Source organism: Bufo gargarizans, chromosome 3 (assembly GCF_014858855.1).
Source record: "Bufo gargarizans isolate SCDJY-AF-19 chromosome 3, ASM1485885v1, whole genome shotgun sequence".
Classification (NCBI taxonomy): Eukaryota; Metazoa; Chordata; class Amphibia; order Anura; family Bufonidae; genus Bufo; species Bufo gargarizans.
Genome location: NC_058082.1, coordinates 247,346,860 through 247,368,590, shown reverse-complemented (window position 1 = coordinate 247,368,590; position 21,731 = coordinate 247,346,860). Strand labels below are relative to the sequence as shown.

Genomic DNA, 21,731 nt, shown 5'->3' with positions numbered 1-21,731 from the left:
TGAGGGGTGTAGTTTCTAAAAATGTGGCCATTCATGGGTTGTTTCTATTCTGTAAGCCTCACAAAGTGACTTCAGACCTGAACTGGTCCTTAAAACGTGAGTTTTTGAAATTTTCTGAAAAATTTCAAGATTTGCTTCTAAACTTCTAAGCCTTGTAACGTCCCCAAATAAAATGGCATTCCCAAAATAATCCATACATAAAGTAGACATATGGGGAATGTAAAGTAATAACTATTTTAGGAGGTATCACTATCGGTTTTAAAAGCAGAGAAATGTGTAAGGACTTGATTTATCTGTCTTAGTTTATCTGCTTTTTTAAATTTTTTTATATCTTGATTTTCTCTTATCTTGGATGACATTTTCCAAGTTATAATGGATTCAACATACAATGGTCGTCCTGGAACCAATTAATATTTTAACTTGAGGGACCACTAGTACTATACGCTTAGCCTGAACAATCTTTCATAAAAATCTTTCATAAAAAAAGGGACAGAAAACAAATCCAACTGGATCCAGTGAGAACCCTACAGTGCGGAGATATAAAGTGGGCTGACTCACAAATGCAAAGCAACTTGTCAAGAACACAATACAACTCAATGTGGCAATTGTGTCCACCTCAGCACGGACACTGAATTCATTAGACATTGTAACTCATCCCAGAAGAGATGACGGCATTTGTGCATCAAGATCAAGGTCTTGTGTAGCACAGGGTACGCGTTATCGTCAGTGCACAAAGAGCCAAATCTCAGATAAGGAATGGCTAAAGCATGCTGCAAACTGGAAAAAATGGAAGTCTGATTCCGCAGTTCATTATGACAGCAGCCATTAGGTATCATGGTGGAAAACGCACATTGATGCCTGCAATATGAAGGTGAATATGTGCAGGGCTCCTGGTGTGACGCTTCGGTCTACTCCATCGCAGGCCTTGGCGTCTCTCCTAATTCCACATCTAGATCTATTCCTTGGCAGGGTTTATTTGGCTGTCTGACCACTGGATCTTGTAAGTTGTTTCACTATCCTTATCCACATATTCTGGCCTTGCCTTCCTTGCTGATATCACTAAAGGAAGAATACACATATATAGTCAAGTACTGGCCAAATGGTTCATTTCAGAACCAATCTTAAAATAGGTATTCCGGTTACATTAAGTTATCCCCTATAACTATTCGATCAGTGGGGGTCACAATAACAGGAGCCCCGTACCCTCTTCAGCCCCAGGAAATGAACAGGAGTACAGCGCTATATAAACCCCCCCCCCCTCCCCCCAAATATCACTTCCTCTACAGAGCACCATGGGCAAAATACATCGGTACAAACAACACCATGTACAAATAGCAATAAAGAACGGAACACACACACGTACTTACATTACTTTGGGCAGAGCAAAAAATAAAAAAACAGTCGATAGGAGAAAAAACACCAGGCAATGGAGGGGAAAATGACAGAATGTGCTGAGATTAACACTACTGACCTACAAGAAATGCACTTCAAGGTTTGAAAATAGCGCTACAAAAAAAAATGCCCTTTTGTCCTATTTCATACAGACTTGTATGCAACATCTGGTGCTGACGTGGTTGTACTAAAACTACTGCAAAAAATGGGAGTAAAAAAAGACCCCAAAACGGCAAAACCTCTCAAAGATGCCAAGAAATAAACTGTGCGATATCATTCATACACAGATAATACAGGATTCACCATTCACAATTGGTGATGAACACAGGTCACCTTCTCCTCCTCCCTGCACAATGACCTCTACACAGATCATGCCTAGAAAACTCTCCCATAGAAGTCAATGAACATATCCTGTCCATTGCATCTATAGCCAATGGTGGCTGCTGCAAAGTATATCTCTAAATATACAGTTATCAGTTCCACAAGGTGCTGCCCCATAATCATGTCAAGAAAATAGAATTAAAAAAAACTAAAACACTACCATAAGAAAATAAAAAACAAATACAGTGCCTTGCAAAAGTATTCACCCCCCCCCCTTGGTTTTTTTCGTGCTTTGGTGCCTCACAACCTGGAATTAATATGGATTGTTTGAGCATATGCATAATTTCATTTCACTCACACCCCCTGTCCTGGCTGCAAACATGGTGGAGGAGTTGGCCTTCTCCTATCAGATACCTGCTCTTACAGCCCAACTCCACTGCCACCCTCCATGACTCTCACTTCATTTGACGTACACTCTGTTCGCATCTACTCTCCCTCCAACCTTCAAGTAGCCGTCATTTACCACCCCCCAGGCCCAGCCACCATCTTTCTTGACCACTTTAACACCTGGATACTACACTTTCTTTCTGTTGACATCCCCACTATCATCATGGGTGACTTCATCATCCCTATTGACATCTGCCACTCAGCCGCCTCTAAACTCCTATCACTCTCTTCCTCCTTCGGCCTCTCACAGTGGTCTTCAGCTCCCACCCACAGAGATGGTCCCACTCTGGATCTTATCTTTACCCGCCTCTGCTCCCTATCTAACCTTTCTAATTCACCTCTCCCCGTATCCAACCACAACCTACTCACCTTCTCTTCATTGGCCTCTTCTGCTGCTCCCTCAGTCCACACACTAGCACACCCTCGCAGGAACCTTAAACATCTTGACTTTCACTTGCTTTCCAACTCTCTTCACCCACTCTCTACCATCTGTTCCCTCAAAGACCCAGATGCTGCCACCACAATAAGTACATCTCTGGACACTGTTGCCACCCTCACACACAACAAAACCCAAAAAATAAACAGACAACCCTGGCACACCAACCTGACCAAAAACTCATACAAGCATCCAAAGCTGCTGAGCGGCGATGGAAGAAATCCCATTATAAACATAAATTCACTGCATACAAGCAATCCTTCCTCATATTGAAATCCTCACTCGCTGATGCAAAACAGGCCTACTTCTCATCCCTCATATCTTCCCTGTCCCACAGCCCTAAACAACTTGTTAAAACTTTTAACTCCCTTCTCCGTCCCCCAGCGCGCCCACCCTCTCCTCTCATCTCAGCTGAGGATTTTGCCACATATTTCAAACAAAAGATAGTCAACATCAGAGAAAACTTCAGTACACAGTCCCCACAGACCCTCTACACAACGGCTCAGTCCTCTTCTCCCAAAACCCACTTCTTTACCATTACAGGAGAAAAACTCTCCACTCTACTCTCCAGATGACATCTAACCACCTGTGCACTTGACCCAATCCCATCCCACCTCATCCCTAACCTCACCTCAGTGTTTATCGTACCCCTAACTCATCTCTTCAACCTATCACTAACCTCTGGTGTCTTCCCCTCTGCTTTTAAACATGCTACCATTACACCCATCCTCAAAAAGCCTATACTTGACCCATCTTCTTTGTCCAGTTATCGACCCATATCACTTCTTCCCTATGCCTCAAAGGTACTTGAACAACATGTCCATTCTGAATTGTCCTCTCACCTCTCCTCCTGCTCCCTCTTTCACCGGCTACAATCCGGCTTCCGACTAGGGATCGACAGATATAGATTTTTTAGAGCCGATACCGATAATCTGTGAACTTTTCAGGCCGACAGGCGATAATTTATACTGATATTTTATGTCTCATAATATATATTATATTAGTTGGTAGTCACTGAGGTGGTGGAAATTTGCATTTGGCACTAGTATATTATAAAAGTAAATGATAAATGAATAAAGCCCTTAGTTGGTAGTCAATTTATATTTATAATATACTAGTGCCAAATGCCAATTTCCACACCATCCCCCCTCCTCTGACTTTATTAACCCCTATTAGACCTCAGATCAGCCCTTTATAAACCCCTATCAGGCCTCAGATGAATAAAATAAAAAACTCCTCACCTCTCCTGCGCCGCGGCTCCTCTTCATCCCCGGGTCCGGCGTCTCGCACCCCTGTCTTCTCCAGCCCGCACTGCAGTCACCTGACAGCGTGCAGCATCAGGTCATAGCGCGGGACCCATCATAAAAGACCAGGGAGGGCGAGTATCGGAAGCGTTTGCTGCTTCTTCCCCGCTCTCGGCACCCGATGCATACTAGTATTCGCTTTATACGCATTAGCGGTATATCGGCAAGGTTAGATGCCAATACAGATCATGTACAAAATCCTGAATATCGCCCGATAATATTGGTACTTCCGATAATCGGTCAATCCCTACTTCCAACCCCACCACTTGACTGAAACTGCCCTTACCAATGTCATTCGCTAATGACCTACTAACAGCCAAAACCAAAAAACATTACTCTGTACTCCTTCTCCTTGACCTGTCATCTGCCTTTGACACTGTCGACCACTCCCTTCTGTTGCAAACTCTATCATCTCTTGGCATCACTGACCTGGCCCTCTCCTGGATCACATCATACCTCACAGACCGGACGTTTAGAGTCTCCTACTCTCACACCACCTCCTCGTCTCATTCCCTCTGTTGGTGTCCCGCAAGGCTCTGTCCTCGGACCCCTGCTCTTCTCCATTTACACTTTTGGCCTGGGACATCTCATAGAGTCCCATGGCTTTCAGTATCACTCTTATGCTGACGACACACAAATATACCTCTCTGGTCCAGACATCCGTGCTTTCCTTAACTTTGAATCTGCGAAAATGCTTGTATATGCCCTCATCATCTCCCACCTAGACTACTGCAACATTCTCCTCTGTGGCCTTCCATCTAGCACTCTCGCACCCCTCCAATCTATCCTCAACTCTGCTGCCTGACTAATCCACCTCTCACCCTGTTACTCCTCTGCCCCTCCCCTCTGCTAATTTACTGGCTCCCCATTGCCCTGCGAATTCAGTTCAAAGTACTAACAAATACATACAAGGCCATCCACAACCTGTCCCCTCCCTACATCTCTGAGCTACTTTCCCCGATACATCCACACGCAATCTCCGATCCTCACAAGACCTCCTTCTCTCCTCTCGTCTTATCACTTCTTCCCACAATCGCCTCCAAGATTTCTCCCGTGCATCCCCCACACTCTGGAACTCGCTACACCAACATATCAGACTCTAACCTACAGTGGAATCCCTCAAAAGTAACCTGAAAACCCACCTCTTCAGACAAGCCTACAACCAGTGACCCTGCTGCCTCTATACCACCATGACCAGCTTCACCCGCACCTACTGTGTCCTTCTCCCATACCATGTAGATTGTAAGCCCTCACGGGCAGGGCCCTCTCTCCTTCTGTACCAGTTTGTAACTCATCTTGTTTATGATTAGTGCAATTGTCTGTATTATGCATGTACGTATGTATACCCCTTTTCATATGCACAGCGCTATGGAATGAATGGCGCTTTCATAATAATCATTTAATTTACAGAACATGTCCACAACTTTGAAGATGGTTTTTTTTGTTTTTTTTTTTAACAAATAGGACAAAATAACAGGAAAAGTCAATGTGCATAACTATTCACCCCCTAAAGTCAATACTTTGTTGAGCCACCTTTTGCGGCAATCACAGCTCCAAGTCGCTTTGGATAAGTCTCTATGAGATTTTTGCTCATTCCTCCTTGCAAAACTGCTCCAGCTCCTTCAAGTTGGATGGTTTGCGCTTGTGAACAGCAATCTTTATGTCTGACCACAGATTTTCTATTGGATTGAGATCTGGGCTTTGACTAGGCCATTCCAACACATTTACATGTTTCCCAATAAACCACTTAAGTGTTGCTTTAGCAGTGTGTTTGGGGTCATTGTCCTGTTGGATGGTGAACCTCCACCCTAGCCTCAAATCACGCACAGTGGTACAGGTTTTGCTCAAGAATATCCCTGTATTTAGCACCATCCATCTTTGCCTCAACTCTGACCAGTTTCCCAGTCCCAGCTGCTGAAAAACATCCCCACAGCATGATGCTGCCACCACCATGTTTCACTGTGGGGATGGTGTTCTTTGGGTGATGTGATGTGTTGTGTTTGCTCCAGACATAGCATTTTCTTTGATGGCTGAAAAGTTCAATTTAAGTCTCATCAGACCAGAGCACCTTCCTCCATACATTTTGGGAGTCTCCCACATGCCTTTCCGCAAACTCACAACGTGCCTTTTTCTTTTTAGCTGAAAGTAATGGATTTCTTCTGACCACTCTGCCATAAAGCCCAAATCTATGGAGCGTATGGCTTATTGTTGTCCTATGTACAGATACTCCAGTCTCTGCTGTGGAACTCTGCAGCTCTTCCAGGGTTACCTTAGGTCAGTGTTTCCCAACCAGTGTGCCTCCATCTGTTGCAAAACTACAACTTCCAGCATGGCCGGACAGTTTTTGGTTGTGTGGGGATGCTGGGAGTTGTAGTTTTGCAACAGCTTGAGGCACACTGGTTGGGAAACACTGCCTTAGGTAACTGTGCTGCCTCTCTGATTAATGCCCTCCTTGCCCGATCCGTGAGTTTTGGTGGGTGGACATCTCTTGGCAGGTTTGCTGTTGTGCCATGTTCTTTCCATTTGGTTATGATAGATTTGAGGGATCATCAAAGATTTGGATTTATTTTTGTATTTTTTTTTTATAACCTACCTCTGACTTGTACTTCTCAACAACATTGTCCCTTACTTGTTTGGAGAGTTCCTTGGTCTTCATGGCAGTGTTTGGTTAGTGATGTCTCTTGCTTAGGTGTTGCAGCCTCTGGGGCCTTTCAAAAAAGGTGTGTATATGTAATGACAGATCATGTGACACTTAGATTGCACATTGGTGGACATCATTTCACTAATTATGTGACTTCTGAAGGTAATTTGTTGCACCAGAGCTTTTTATGGGCTTCCTAACAAAGGGGGTGAATACATATGCACATGCCAATTTTTTGCAAGGCACTGTATATGCTTCAGTCTAGGTGACCCATTCCTTTAAACTTTCCTTCTCATGAATCTTATCAACCTAATCCCCTCCATGCCAGAATGGCAGGTCTGAACCCTGTCATGATCTGTACCAAGCAGCATCTGATCCACTGCTAGGGATGACAATTTGGACATCTGGGCAGTCTGATTTAAAGGAGTTGTGTCACCCAAAATATTTTACAGTTTTCAAACCAGCACTTGGATGTGAATACCTTTGTAGTTGCATGTGATTAAAAATGCTGCATAGCCACAGAGTTATTCAATAAAATGTATCTGTATAGCGCCACCTGCTGTTTGCTCTTTTTCTTGGGCTGGGTTCACACGGGCGTCAGGTTTTGGCTCAGGATGTGTCTCGGGTGCATTGCGGCAAACCTGTACGAGTAGGTATGCAATTTCAGTCAGTTTTGACTGAGATTGCGTTCCGTTGTTCAGTTTTTATCGCGTGGGTGCAATGCGTTTTGCACGCGCGTGATAAAAAAACTGAATGTGGTACCCAGACCCGAACTTCTTCACTGAAGTTCAGATTTGGATTTAAGGTCGTGTAGATGTAATTATTTTCCCTTATAACATGGTTATAAAAGGGAAAATAATAGCATTCTTTAATACAGAATGCTTAGTAGAAGGTCAATTGAGGGTTAAAAAATAAATAAAAAATTAACTCACCTCCTCAAATTGATCGTGTAGCTGCCGGTCTCTTGTTCTTTCTCTGGGACCTGTGGTGACGTCACTGAGCTCATCACATGGTCCATCACCATGGTGATGGATCATGTGATGTGCACAGTGATGTCACCACAGGTCCTTTGACAGGTCCTGAAGAAAGAACAGGATACCGACAGCTACGCGATCAATTGGAGGAGGTGAGTTAATAAATTTATTTTTTTAACTCTCAATTTACCTTCTACTAAGCATTCTGTATTAAAGAATGCTATTTTCCCTTATAACCATGTTATAAGGGAAAATAATACAGTTGAATAGACTTTCACCTTAGCAACCACGTGTGAAAATCGCACCGCACTTCTATGGGGCCTGCGTTGCGTGAAAAACGCACAATATAGAGCATGCTGCGATTTGCACGCAACGCACAAGTGATGCGTGAAAAATCACTGCTCATGTGCACAGCCCCTTGAGCTGTCAGCTTGATATAAATCTAGCAGAGCAATGAATGGGGAGATCTCTTGATCCATGTGAGGTTCAGGGCTGGTTACAGATTGTCATGTGCTATACGATGTCCGATTTTCATTTTTTACATTATTCATTGTATAACCCCTTTAAGGGGTGTAGGTGTTCAGTAAAAGAATATGTTTCTTTATTGTATCATACAAAATGTACTAAAATGAATGAATGGGGAAGACAGCATAAATATATCTTCAGCCATCTGTAAGAATTACCCAGACACATGTAATAAGTGCTGCAAAAAATGAATCCAGACAGCAAAGGAGACAATATGGACAGTCACAATACATTAGTAATTGCATTGTATTAACTTTCTCTACATAAGTGCAACTTACTGAAGTGAGACAACCCCTTTAAAGGGGATGTCCAATATTAGAAAACTACTGATGCTTTATTCCAAAAACAGCCCCACACCTGTCCATGGGTTGTGTCTGGTACTGCAGCGAGTTTGGTGGGTCAGTCTAACGTGTATGGGGAGCTCCCGACTCTGCCCCTGATGTTAGAGGAGAGAAGAATGGGGCAAAGTGACTTCCAGCAGCGTTCTCCTCACTCCCCATGTTGGAGCCAGGAGCGATAGCTGTCGGACGAACGATGCTACAGAATGTGTGCGGCTGGGTTTACACTGAAAACCAGCGGTTTATCTAATACAACATGTAGCCAGCTCCACAGTGTCTCTAAAAAGTCTTGGCTAGAAGGCAACTATTGCACAAGGTCAGTGTAGCTCAAATTTCAGCTCAGATGCTGTCCGCAGCCATTAGAGATGTCACAGCGGGATTTTGCAATATCAATGGAGGTTTAAAATGAGAGAAAAATCTAATTACGGGGTGTGGGCCATTCTGCTGCTTCACATCTGTTCTTTAGCACCATCTAGTGGAATAAGACAGCATTACCAAATGGCTCTGGGTATGGCACTAGACGGCTGGGCTCTATGAAAAAGATGACCTGTAATCTGAACCTGAGAAGGCTGGCAGCAGGAAAGTGTCCCGAATCACCCATGTCTATTTCCTTTATACAGGCATATGGGACAGAGTGGCAATTTACAGGGGCGGGGGACTGGAAATGTGTATGCACAAATCAGTTACACAGTACTTGGGTAGGTGGAGTTGCCCAAAGTGGAGATTAAAGGGAACTAAATGGCACAGCACAGATGTTCCATGTCTGACAGCTGAGGGCCCCATTCCTTCTCACTGGACAAGTAGCAGCAACATTTACATGGAGCTAATCCGGGGCCTTAGTGGTTACATGTGATACAATGGCACACGTCATTGCTCAGGGCAACGACTGGCTGCAGCGGTCAAGTGACCACAGACAGGACGTCGTCACTTTTTGTCCATCGGGTTTAGAGTGGGACATTCAAAATGTCATTCATTTTTTATTACCCCTTTGATCCCATGAGGACAGCTCAGTTTTCCGCTTTTGTGTTATTTACTCCTTGCCCTCCAGGAGCCATAACTTTTTTATTTTTCTGCTCACATAGTCATATGAGGGCTTGTTTTTTGCAGGATAAGGGCTTGTTCACATGAACGTATTTTGCGTTCCGTATAGGGGCCATTTTCTGCGTTCCGCATATGGTCCGTATACAGAACCATTCATTTCAATGTGCTTATCTGCATCCGTTCCTCCGTTCCATGGTCCTGCAAAAATTATGAGTCCTGTCCTATTCTTGTCCGTTTTGCGGACAAGAATAGGCATTTTTATAATAGGCCTCCTGTTCTGCTCTGCAAATTGCGGTACACCGGCGCCATCTGTGTTTTGCGGATCCGTATGCATTTCGTATTTTTTTTTGCGGAACGGAACAGCTGGCCCCTGATAGAACAGTACTATGCTTGTCAGTTATGTGGACAATAATAGGACATGTTCTATCTTTGAACGGAACGGAAAAACAGAAACGGAAGGCATACGGAGTACCTTCCTTTTATTGCAGATCCACTGAAATTAATGGTTCCGTATACGGTACGCAAAAAACAGAACGTAAATGAAAAAAGAAATGTTTGTGCGCAAGAGGCCTAAGGCTACTTTCACACTTGCGTTTGGTACGGATCCGTCATGGATCTACACAGACGGATCCGTTCAGATAATACAACCATCTGCATCCGTTCAGAACGGATCCGTTTGTATTATCTTTAACATAGCCAAGACGGATCCGTCTTGAACACCATTTAAAGTCAATGGAGTACGGATCCGTTTTCTATTGTTTCAGATTGTGTCAGTGAAAACGGATCCGTCCCCATTGATTCACACTATGTCAGAACAGATCCGTTTGGCTCAGTTTCGTCAGACGGACACCAAAACGCTGCAAGCACCGTTTTTAGTCCACCTCCAAAGCGGAATGGAGACGGAACGGAGGCAAACTGATGCATTCTGAGCGGATCCTTATCCATTTAGAATGCATTAGGGCAAAACTGATCAGTTTTAGACCGCTTGTGAGAGCCCTGAACGGATCTCACAAACGGAAAGCCAAAACGCCAGTGTGAAAGTAGTTACTTTCACACTTGCGTCGCCGGAACTGCCTGCCGGATCCGGCAAAACGGATCCAGCATTTTTTTTTTCACCTTTTTTTCGGTCTGCGCAGGAATGCCGGATCCGGCACTAATACATTCCTATGGAAAAATGGATCTGGCATTCAGGCAAGGCTTCAGTTTTTTGGGAAGGAGATAAAACCGTAGCATGCTACGGGTTTATCTTTTGCCTGATCAGTCAAAAAGACTGAACTGAAGACATCCTGAACGGATTACCCTCCATTCAGAATGCATGGGGATATACCTGATCAGTTATTTTCTGGCATTGAGCCCTTTTGACGGAACTCCATGCCGGAAAAGAAAAACGCCAGCGTGAAAGTGCCCTAAGTTGTACTTTCTAATGACACCATTATTGCATACGATGCAGTGGGAAGCTAGAAAATGGTTTTATGGGTTTAGTATTTGTAAGTACAACTAGGGATGAGTGAATTGACTTAGGGCGCTTCATTCACATAAAACCTTGTTTTAATACTGTACAGAGCGGGCACTCCGTACAATATTAGCATGTATTGGCTCCGATGAGCTGAATGTATTACTTTGTGATTGTCGAGACTTCGTGTAATAACTTCAGAAATTAATTTCTACTGTAAAAAACCTCAAGTACCACCTGGAACCGAACCAGAGTTTGAGGGAATGTTCACACGAGTTCCGTATATGGTTCCGCCCAAAAAAAAACTGAATATACTCCATATGCATTCAGTTTCCGTATTTCCATTCAAAGATAGAACATGTCCTATTATTGCCCGCAAATCATGTTCCGTGGCTCCATTCAAGTCAATGGGTCCACAAAAAAAAAAATAATGGAGCACATACGTATTGTACTCCGTATGTCTTCCGTATCGGTTCCGTTTTTGCAGAACCATCTATTGAAAATTTTATGCCCAGCCCAATTTTTTCTATGTAATTACTGTATATGCCATACCGAAAAAAAATAAAAATGAACCAGAAACACTACTGTGCCATACAGTCATGTGAACGAGCCCTGATACAAAGGTTTTTTACAGTAGAAATTAATTTCCGAAGTTAATTTCACGAAGTCTCGCGGGACAGTCACAAAGTAATACATTTGGCTCATCTGAGCCAATACATGCTAATATTGTACGGAGTGTCCGCTCTGTACAGTATTAAAACAAAGTTTTATGTGAATCGACTTCGGATGAAGCATCCGAAGTCAATTCGCTCATCCCTAATTACAACAATACCACATTTATATTGCTTTTCTTGATTTTTTGCAGGGTAATCTGTACTTTTTATTGATACCATTTTGGTGTGTGTAAGACTATTTTCATTTTTTATCACTTCACGTTATACTTTTTTTTTTGAGAGGTGAAAAAATGGCGAATCAGCCATTTTGTTTTGTATTTTTCCCATTATGCCGTTCAACGCACAGAATAAGTACATTTATATTTTAATAGAACAAGCATTTTCAGATGAGGTGGTGCTAATGATGTTTAGTTTTAATTAGTTTTTTTATTTTGTGGAAAGGAAGGTGATTTGACTTCAAAAACATTTCACAAATTTTTTACACTTATATTAAAAGGATATTCCCATCACAGACAATGGGGGCATACCGCCCTCCACCACTTTTGTTCTTGATACATGACAATCCTAGCGATATGCCCCCATTGTCTGTGATTGGAAAACCCCTTTAAGTCCCCTGGTGACACGCAAGCCTTAAATCACCTGTCCCATAGACTACAATGAATTACCACTGCAGCCTATGGGACATTCAATATGTTCCTTTGGAGCTCAGGCCCTGAAAAATGAAATGTGGAATATGACTGGTTGCTATGGGCAACTAAGCCAGTTTTCCTTTGCACTAACGTAGTTTTGATAAATCCCCCCCATGTATGTCTAATACTATATAATGAAAAGGAACATGACATCCGCAGATTATTGAACTGTCCGGGGTATATTATTGCAGGAACCAAAGACCTGGCTTCCACAAGCTTCGGATTGGATTGACAGACGGACTTTTGTTTATCCCAGCCAAACATTCCCCATCCCACACAATAAGGTCAATTATGGGACAATGTACAATTCAATATGCATGGCTTGTCCAATCACAAGCAAGAAGTTTTCCTGCTACGTTGCTGGGCGGGGCTAGGAACCTGAGCCAAGGGCGGAAAGGATAAAACATGACTGGTGCAATAAAGTGGGGTGGACATGAGGCCGGACCTGATATCTGGGTGTGGATCCACTGTTTCTCCTACCCTCTAGGAAACAGAAAGACTTGTGCCACATCTTTCTGTTATTTTCTTCTTGTATGTCATTTTATTTTTTGTATATTTCATTATCTTTTGTACGCTGCACATGCTCCCCCGATTGTTGCCCATGTTCTTTACTCCTGGCCTCCATGCTTCCCCCCAGCTTGGTGTGACAGAGCCAGGCAGTGATGTAGTCTCGCTTGGCCCTGTGTTGGGGCTCATGTGCATGAGCGTGTGTGCCCATATTGCAGGAGGCAAACTACGGGTCCGCAATATAAGGTCGCCGGCCACGTGCACTCCGTATCACCGATGCAGACCCATTGACTTGATTGGATCCACAATCCTCAAGATACGGATCGTTGCGGAGGCACGGATCAGAAGCCCATGGAAGCGCTATGCGATTTCCGTCTGTGCCTCCCCACTGCAAAAAAATAGAAGATGTCCTATTTTTTTTTTTGCAGGGCAGACCATCTCTTGAGGATCGCAGACCAATTCAGGTCAAATGGTACCTCTGCATGAGCCCTTACAGTGTGTGCGATGTTGCATGTGCAGTACTAGGGCTTGCCTGGGCTAAAGTCATCTGTACTGCACATGCATACAGTAACACAAAGCAAGGCAAGACTACATTAGAGGCCAAGAGTAAGGAGTGTTGCATTCAGTGCAGCAGTGATACCCTCATTGCACCGACCAGTTAAAGAGGTATGGTTGGTTAAAGGGAACCTGTCACCAAAAAATCTCTTATTAAGCTGTTAATAGTACCTTATAGTGCTGCATAGTAGTGTCCTAATGCACTTTCCCTTCGTTTAGCCGCATTTAGCCTCCTTGAGAAATCGATGTTTTATTCAGCCGCTGCCCCGTGCTTCAAGTCAGGTTTGAAGTCAAGGAGGCAGCGCCCTAGGCGTCTCCAATCCTGCTCTCCCCGCCGCCTTTATTGACACGCCGGATCTCAGTGCCGGGACCGCGCTCCCAGCCCGCATGCGCAGTAAAGGGCTGCTGTAGCGCGATCCCGGCTCCGGCTCGTACACTCAGCTGGCTTCAGTTTCGCTACTGCGCATGCGCCCGCCAGCCTTACATACTAGCGCAGTTACAGAAGATGCCGGGCGCATGAGCAGTAGCGAAACTGAAGCCGGCTGAGTGTACGAGCCGGAATCGCGCTACAGCAGCCCTTTACTGCGCATGCGGGCTGGGAGAGTGGTCCCGGCACTGAGATCCGGCGTGTCAATAAAGGCGGCGGGAGGCTGGGACAGCACGATTGGAGACGCCTAGGCCATTGCCCCCTTGACTTCAAACCTGACTTGAAGCACGGGGCAGTGGCTGAATAAAACATCGATTTCTCAAGGAGGCAAAATGCGGCTAAACGAACAAAAGGTGCATTAGGACACTACTATGCAGCACTATAAGGTACTATTAACAGCTTAATAAGCCATTTTTTGGTGACAGGTTCCCTTTAAAGTTTTCTCCTATCCACAGGATAGAGGATAACTATTAGATCGGTGAAGGTCCTACCACCGATCACGAGAAACATTGCGGCTGCTTCATTCAGTTCTATGGGAATTCTGGAGATAGCCAAGCGCTGTACTCTGCTATCCTCAGAACTCCCATAGAAATGAATGGGGCAGCCACATGCATGTGAGACCAGACGCTCTGTTCTTTTCAGGGGGGCTGCAGGGTGTATGGGGCCTCTGTTCTTGTGATCAGTGGGGGTCCCAGCAGAAAGTCCCCCACCAATCTAATTGTTATAGGATAACTTCAACCAACCAGAATACCCCTTTAATATGCATATGAGCAAAAGAAGAATTTCTCCGGAATGCAGGCAACATTCTGGAGAATCAGGATGCGATCAAAGAGCATTTTACTGAGTGGTGCACATCCAAAATTCATTTACATTGATATAAAGGTGTGGGGTGATGCTCTCTAACAGCCAGTTTACTATGGCAGGCCTGGGAGCCTTCACAGGGTCCCAGACTACCATAGCAACCACTGAGAACCCCGTGATTTCATTATAGAGATCCAATCAGAGGTCAGCGGGAGGCATCTCAGGTTTTTTATTCTGAATTTATGAAGGGTTTTGCAGTTTTTTGTGCGTTTTGTGGTGAAAGAACGCCAGCTCCAGCTGTTACATGGAAGTCTATGGGAAATATTAAATACAGCACACACAAGCATTTTTTGTAGTGGCGGTATTTTTTTTTTACCCCCGAACTGTGTTTTTGAGTAAATGGCAAATTTTTAATCCCTTGCTCTGAGTCTAGCATTTTTGTCTCATTGTTTCTTTGTCCTGCTTTAAAGAACACAAGTGCCAGTGTAAGTTGCGTTTTTTTAAATTGCATTTTTGCAACAATATATTTTTCCAGTACCGCTTTACAAGGGAACTGACATTACAGGGGTTACATACTTTGCTATAAAAAAAAAATGCAAAAGCATACAAAAAATTCCAGGTGGTAAAACACACTACATGGACATGTTGTCTAAAAATGGCTTCACTGGCATTTGAAACTTTTTGCAAAATAGAAAGTTTTAAGTAACTACTCTGGGGTAGGGGTGGGCGATATAGGCGATATAAATTTGTGCCACGATATGGATTTTGTGCATATCGCCTATATCGGACCGCGATATGACCACGGAGCGCTAGTGAAGATCGGTTACCATGGCAGCCAGGAGTCATGCTACTGAAGTCCTGGCTGCCATGGTATGTTAGTGAGCAGCATTATACTCACGTGCGCCGCGGCCGCCGGTCGCTCCTTCTTCTGTCTGTGCAGCGCATTGCTAATGCTTACAACATTAGCAATGTGCCGCACTGACCTATGAGAAGAAGGAGCGCCCGGCGGCCACGGCGCATGTGAGTATAATGCTGCTTGTGCCACCAATGTCTAATACTGGGGTTGGTGGGGGCGGACTGCGCCACCAATGATTAATACTGGGTTTGGAGGGGGGGCACTGCGCCACCAATGTCTAATACTGGGGGGCTTGGGGGGGCGCACTGCGCCACCAATGAAGAGAAGCCTCTCATTAATTCATATACAGGATGCGGGAGCTGGCTGCAGAATCACATAGCCGGCTCCCGACCTCTATGAACGGTAGCTGCGATTTGCGGCACCTGAGGGGTTAACTACCGCGGATCGCAGCTACCGCTCATAGAGGTCGGGAGCCGGCTATGTGATTCTGCAGCCAGCTCCCGCCTCCTGTATATGAATTAATGAGAGAGTTATCTTCATTGGTGGCTCAGTGGCCACAGCCCCTCCTCTCCTCTTGTCCTCTCATTGGTGGCAGCAGCAGCACAGGGGGAGGGAGACACTGCTTCCTTCTCCCCTGTGCTGCTGAGGGAACACGGAGAGCACTGTCAGCAGCGCGATCCTTGTTCCCAATACGATAACGTTCAAAATCCTTAATATCGGGCCGATAATATCGGTAAAACCAATAATCGGTTGATCCCTACTAAAAAGAAACAAATGTACCATCTGAGAGCATGCCTGTTATTTTTACCCATACCTAGTTATAACTATGGTTCTCCAAAAGGTCAGAAAACTCCTTCAAAGTGGTTTTCCAAGACTTTAACCCCTTAAGGACATAGGGCGTACCGGAACGCCCTATTTCCCGAGGCCTTAAGGACACAGGACGTACCGGTATGTCCTAACTTTAAATAGGCATTCCGGCGCCCCAGGGGTTAATCTGAACAGGATGCCGGCTGAAATCATTCAGCTGGCATCCTGTCACAACGCCAGTGGGGGTCATGTAACCCCCCCGTGTCGGCGATCGCAGCAAACCGCAGGTCAATTCAGACCTGCGGTTTGCTGCGCTTTTTGCTGTTTCTGAGTGCCTAAAAATCAAGATTTTGCACCCCCCCTGCACGATTTGATGCTGGCGGGTGGTGCAGGGGAGGTGTCGCAGGCGGTGGGGGCGTTGCGGGAGGCAGGCGGGATCGCGATCCCCTGCCCGTCTCCCCTTGAAAATTCGTTGGCTTCTAGTGGGTTATACCAGGGTGCCAGCACATTGCTGACACCCTGGTATAAATGGCTGACATCTGTGCAGATGTCAGCCGTTTAACCCTTTCCATACCGCGGTCCGTACGGACTGCGGTATGGAAAAGGTTAACTGTCAGGGTCAAGGGGCTCCCTCCATCTCCGATCGGGGGGCTGCTGTGCCTTTGCAGCCCCCCGATGGAGAGGGAGAGAGCCCCCCCGACAGCCCCCCGCAGCCCCGTACTCACCCTTCCCCGTCTGCGAAGTTGTGGCAGACGGGGAAGGTTCCCATGGCAACAGGACGCCTGCTCAGGCGTCCTGCTGTCCATGGTGCTGAACAGATCTATGCTAAAAGCATAGATCTGTTCAGTGTAAGTAAAATACAGTACAGAACCCTATATAGGGTTCTGTACTGTATTATACAGACATCAGACCCACTGGATCTTCAAGAACCAAGTAGGTCTGGGTCAAAAAAATGTAAAAAAAAAAGAAAAAAGTTAAGATAAAAAAAAACATTTATCACTGAATAAAAATTAAAAAAATGAAATACACTACACATTTTAGGTATCGCCGCGTCCGTAACGACCTGATCTATAAAACGGTCATGTTACTTTCCCCGCATGGTGAACGCCATAAAAATAAAAAAATAAAAACTATGAGAAAATTGAAATTTTGCCCACCTTACTTCCCAAAAAAGGTAATAAAAGTGATCAAAAAAGTCGCATGTACGCCAAAATAGTATCAATCAAACCGTCATCTCATCCCGCAAAAAATGAGACCCTACTCAAGATAATCGCCCAAAAACTGAAAAAAACTATAGCTCTTAGACTATGGAAACACTAAAACATAATTTTTTTTTGTTTCAAAAATGAAATCATTGTGTAAAACTTACATAAATAAAAATAAAGTATACATATTAGGTATCGCCGCGTCCGTGACAACCTGCTCTATAAAATTACCACATGATATAACCTGTCAGATGAATGTTGTAAATAACAAAAAAAGTGCCAAAAAAGCTATTTCTTGTTACCTTGCCGCACAAAAAGTGTAATATAGAGCAACCAAAAATCATATGTACCCTAAACTAGTACCAACAATACTGCCACCCTATTCCGTACTTTCTAAAATGGGGTCACTTTTTTGGAGTTTTTACTCTAGGGGTGCATCAGGGGGGCTTCAAATGGGACATGGTGTCAAAAAAACAGTCCAGCAAAATCTGCCTTCCAAAAACCGTATGGCATTCCTTTTCTTCTGCGCCCTGCCGTGTGCCCGTACAGCAGTTTACGACCACATATGGGGTGTGTTTCTGTAAACTACAGAATCAGGGCCATAAATAATGAGTTTTGTTTGGCTGTTAACCCTTGCTTTGTAACTGGAAAAAAAATATTAAAATGGAAAATCTGCCAATTTTGAAATTGTATCTCTATTTTCCATTAAATCTTGTGCAACACCTAAAGGGTTAACAAAGTTTGTAAAATCAGTTTTGAATACCTTGAGGGGTGTAGTTTCTTAGATGGGGTCACTTTCATGGAGTTTCTACTCTAGGGGTGCATCAGGGGGCTTCAAATGGGACATGGTGTCAAAAAAACAGTCCAGCAAAATCTGGCTTCCAAAAACCATACGGCGCACCTTTCACTCTACGCCCCGCTGTGTGGCCGTACAGTACTTTACGGCCACATATGGGGTGTTTCTGTAAACGGCAGAGTCAGGGCAATAAAGATACAGTCTTGTTTGGCTGTTAACCCTTGCTTTGTTAGTGGAAAAAATGGGTTAAAATGGAAAATTAGGCAAAAAAATGAAATTCTCAAATTTCATCCCCATTTGCCAATAACTCTTGTGCAACACCTAAAGGGTTAACGAAGTTTGTAAAATCAGTTTTGAATACCTTGAGGGGTGTAGTTTATAGAATGGGGTCATTTTTGGGCGGTTTCTATTATGTAAGCCTTGCAAAGTGACTTCAGACCTGTAGTGGTCCCTAAAAATTGGGTTTTTGTAAATTTCTGAAAGATTTCAATATTTGCTTCTAAACTTCTAAGCCTTGTAACATCCCCAAAAAATAAAATATCATTCCCAAAATAATTCAAACATGAAATAGACATATGGGGAATGTTAAGTCATCACAATTTTTGGGGGTATTACCATGTATTACAGAAGTAGAGAAACTGAAACTTAGAAAATTGCACATTTTTCCAATTTTTTTGGTAAAATAGGTATTTTTTTATGCAAAAAAATTAACTTTTTTGACCCAATTTTAGCAGTGTCATGAAGTACAATATGTGACGAAAAAATAATCTCAGAATGGCCTGGATAAGTCAAAGTGTTTTAAAGTTATCACCACTTAAAGTGACACTGGTCAGATTTGCAAAAAATGGCCTGGTTCTTAAGGTGAAATAAGGCTGTGTCCTTAAGGGGTTAAAGAGTAACTAAACCTTTGTATGAAATTTTAATATGATGTCCCTAATGCCCTAATAAAACTTTTTCCAATATACTTCATTAAACAATTTTGTATTTTTCTTAGTCTTTTCATTACCTAAAGCACACCATTCACTGTGCGCTTCAAACTCTGTTCTCTGTACACCGCTGACCGCTCAGAAGTATACGGAGTACATTTTATCAAAAGGGCCGCAGCACTGTGAGTACGGGCAGGAGCGCATACTGCTGCTCCTCGCCATACCCCCAGAGGATTACTTACTCCTGGCATAGCACATGGGTACCCTGTACCCATGTACTATGCCAGGATAAGGGTCCATTCACACGTCCGTTGTTTCTTTCCTGATCTGTTCCGTTTTTTGCGGAACAGATCTGGACCCATTCATTTTCAATGGGTCCTGAAAAAAAATCTGACATTGTGCTGTCCGATTTTTTTCAGGACCCATTGAAAATGAATGGGTCCAGATCTGTTCCTCAAAAAACGGAACAGATCAGGAAAGAAACAACGGACGTGTGAATGGACCCTAAGCTGAGCTGCTCCTGCCTGCTCTGCTAAGCTAAGAGAACTGCATGTCAGCTCTTAGCTTAGTGGAGCAGGCAGAAGCAGGAGCTTGCTCCGCTCAGCTTATCCTGGCACAGTACATGGGTACAGGGTTATGCATGTGCTATGCCAGGAGTTAGTATTTCTCCGGGGGTACGGCCAGGAGCAGCAGTATGCGCTCCAGCCCGTTATTACTCACAGCGCTGCTGCGGCACCATTTATAAATTTCACACTCCGTACTCCATACACTGCTGAGCTGTCAGCGGTGCACAGAGAACTGAGTATTAAGCGCACAGTGAATGGTGCGCTTTAGGGAAGTATAATTTATTTGGGACATCATATTAAAATTTCCTACAAAGGTTTAGTTACTCTTTAATACTGATTACCTATGCTCTGGATAGGTCATCAGTATTTGATCGTGGGGGTTGTGATACCCACCAATCAGCTGTTAGAGAAGGCAGCGGTACTCAGCTGTGATTAGTATCGCAGCTTATTCCCAATTCACTCACGGAGAAGACCGTGGTGCTCACAGGAGCGCTGCTGCCTTCTCAAACAGCTGATCAGCAGGGGTCCCAGATGTGGGACCCCCACCAATCGGATACTGATGACCTGTCCATCTCAAAAAAAGCAGGAACTCCTGTTGAAACCTCCATTGCATCCTTGGAGATTACTAAGGGACGGTGTTCTCTTCCACTGCTGTGCGTCACTATAGAACAGAGCTGTTCACTACAACTCCCAGAATGCTTCACTCACTTCTATGGGAGTAAGAAGAACACCCGAGCAGGGGCCCTCAGACAGGATGTGCACATGGTGGTTTTATTGGGTTTAAAAACCTGAGGCGGAATCCACATCTTTTTATTTACTTTTTGGCGTGGATTTTCATTCCTGCCCATTTTCTGTGTGAATTCTGGATGTGGATGTCAGTAACCTACAAGTCACCTTTTCCCCCACAGTGAGACTATCTGCAAGCATTTCTGGTGCAGAATCTATCCAGAAATCCCTCAGGAAAGCGCTGCGTACTTTGGTCTCTTTCCTCAGGTCTGGGGGTCACTGACAGGGCTTCCTTCTCCTAGGAGCCCATGTATTCTAGTCACAACCAGACAGTGGGGTATACTGCATACATTGGGAGCGTTTTCTGGCATATACATCAAATAGAGGGTACCAGCAAGATGTGAACAGCGCCCTACCTTAGCAGCCGTGCGCCAGAGAGATGCAAACTGTACCCACAGACTCCTCCATGCCCCGAGGATGCTAACTGCTGGTGGCTAAAGGACCTTTCATGACGTCATAACCATGTGATCAGTCACATGTGTGGGAGGAGTCAGAATCTAAACCCTCACCCTGCCGCCTTGCTTTCCTGTGGTGCCTTATGACGGGGTCTTCATCACAGTATAGAGAGGTGTGCTGCGCTGCACTATACACACCTACCCAGTGGCGTGCTGCGTGCCTAGGGTGTTTGGCACCTGGGGCGGGCCCTTTCTCCCCCCCCCCTCAATACTAATGAAAGTGTACCCCCTCACAGTAGTGTTGCCCTCATTGTACAACCTTCACAGTAGTTTTGTACAGATGTGTGCCCCCTCACAGTAGTTGTGCCCACAATGTGCCCCCTCACAGTAGTTGTGCCCACATTGTGCCCTCTTACAGTAGTTATAACCAAATTGTGCCTCCCCCCCCTCACAGTAGTGCCCCTTCACAATAATAATCCCCATTGTGTCCTCTTTATAGTAATAATACCCATTGTGCCCCCTTCACGGTAATAATGCCCATTGTGCCTTCTTCACAGTAATAATGCCCATTGTGCCTTCTTCACAATAATAATGCCCATTGTGCCCCCTTCACAGTAATAATGCCCATTGTGCCCCCTTCACAATAATAATGCCCACTGTGCGCCCTTCATTGATGTAATGCCCTCTGGCTCTGTGCCCCCTTCATTGTAGAAATGCCCATTGTGTCCCCTTCATAGTAATAATCCCCATTGTGCCCCCTTTATAGTAATAATGCCCACTGTGCCCTTTTCACAGTAATAATGCCCATTGTGCCCCCTTCACAGTAATAATGCCTACTATGCCCCCTTCACAGTAATAATGCCCACTGT

The 21,731-nt window shown here is 44.5% G+C and overlaps 1 protein-coding gene across 1 annotated transcript in view; it reads right to left on the bottom strand.

The window, feature by feature from the left end:
- The window catches only part of GEMIN8 (gem nuclear organelle associated protein 8), a 46,203-nt gene extending 25,266 nt beyond the window's left edge, over positions 1–20,937 (bottom strand). The window contains exon 1 of the mRNA XM_044286405.1: positions 20,824–20,937. The gene's annotated coding sequence lies outside the window, so the exon portion shown is untranslated. The remainder of the gene's footprint in view (positions 1–20,823) is intronic.
- Positions 20,938–21,731: the final 794 nt, after the last annotated feature.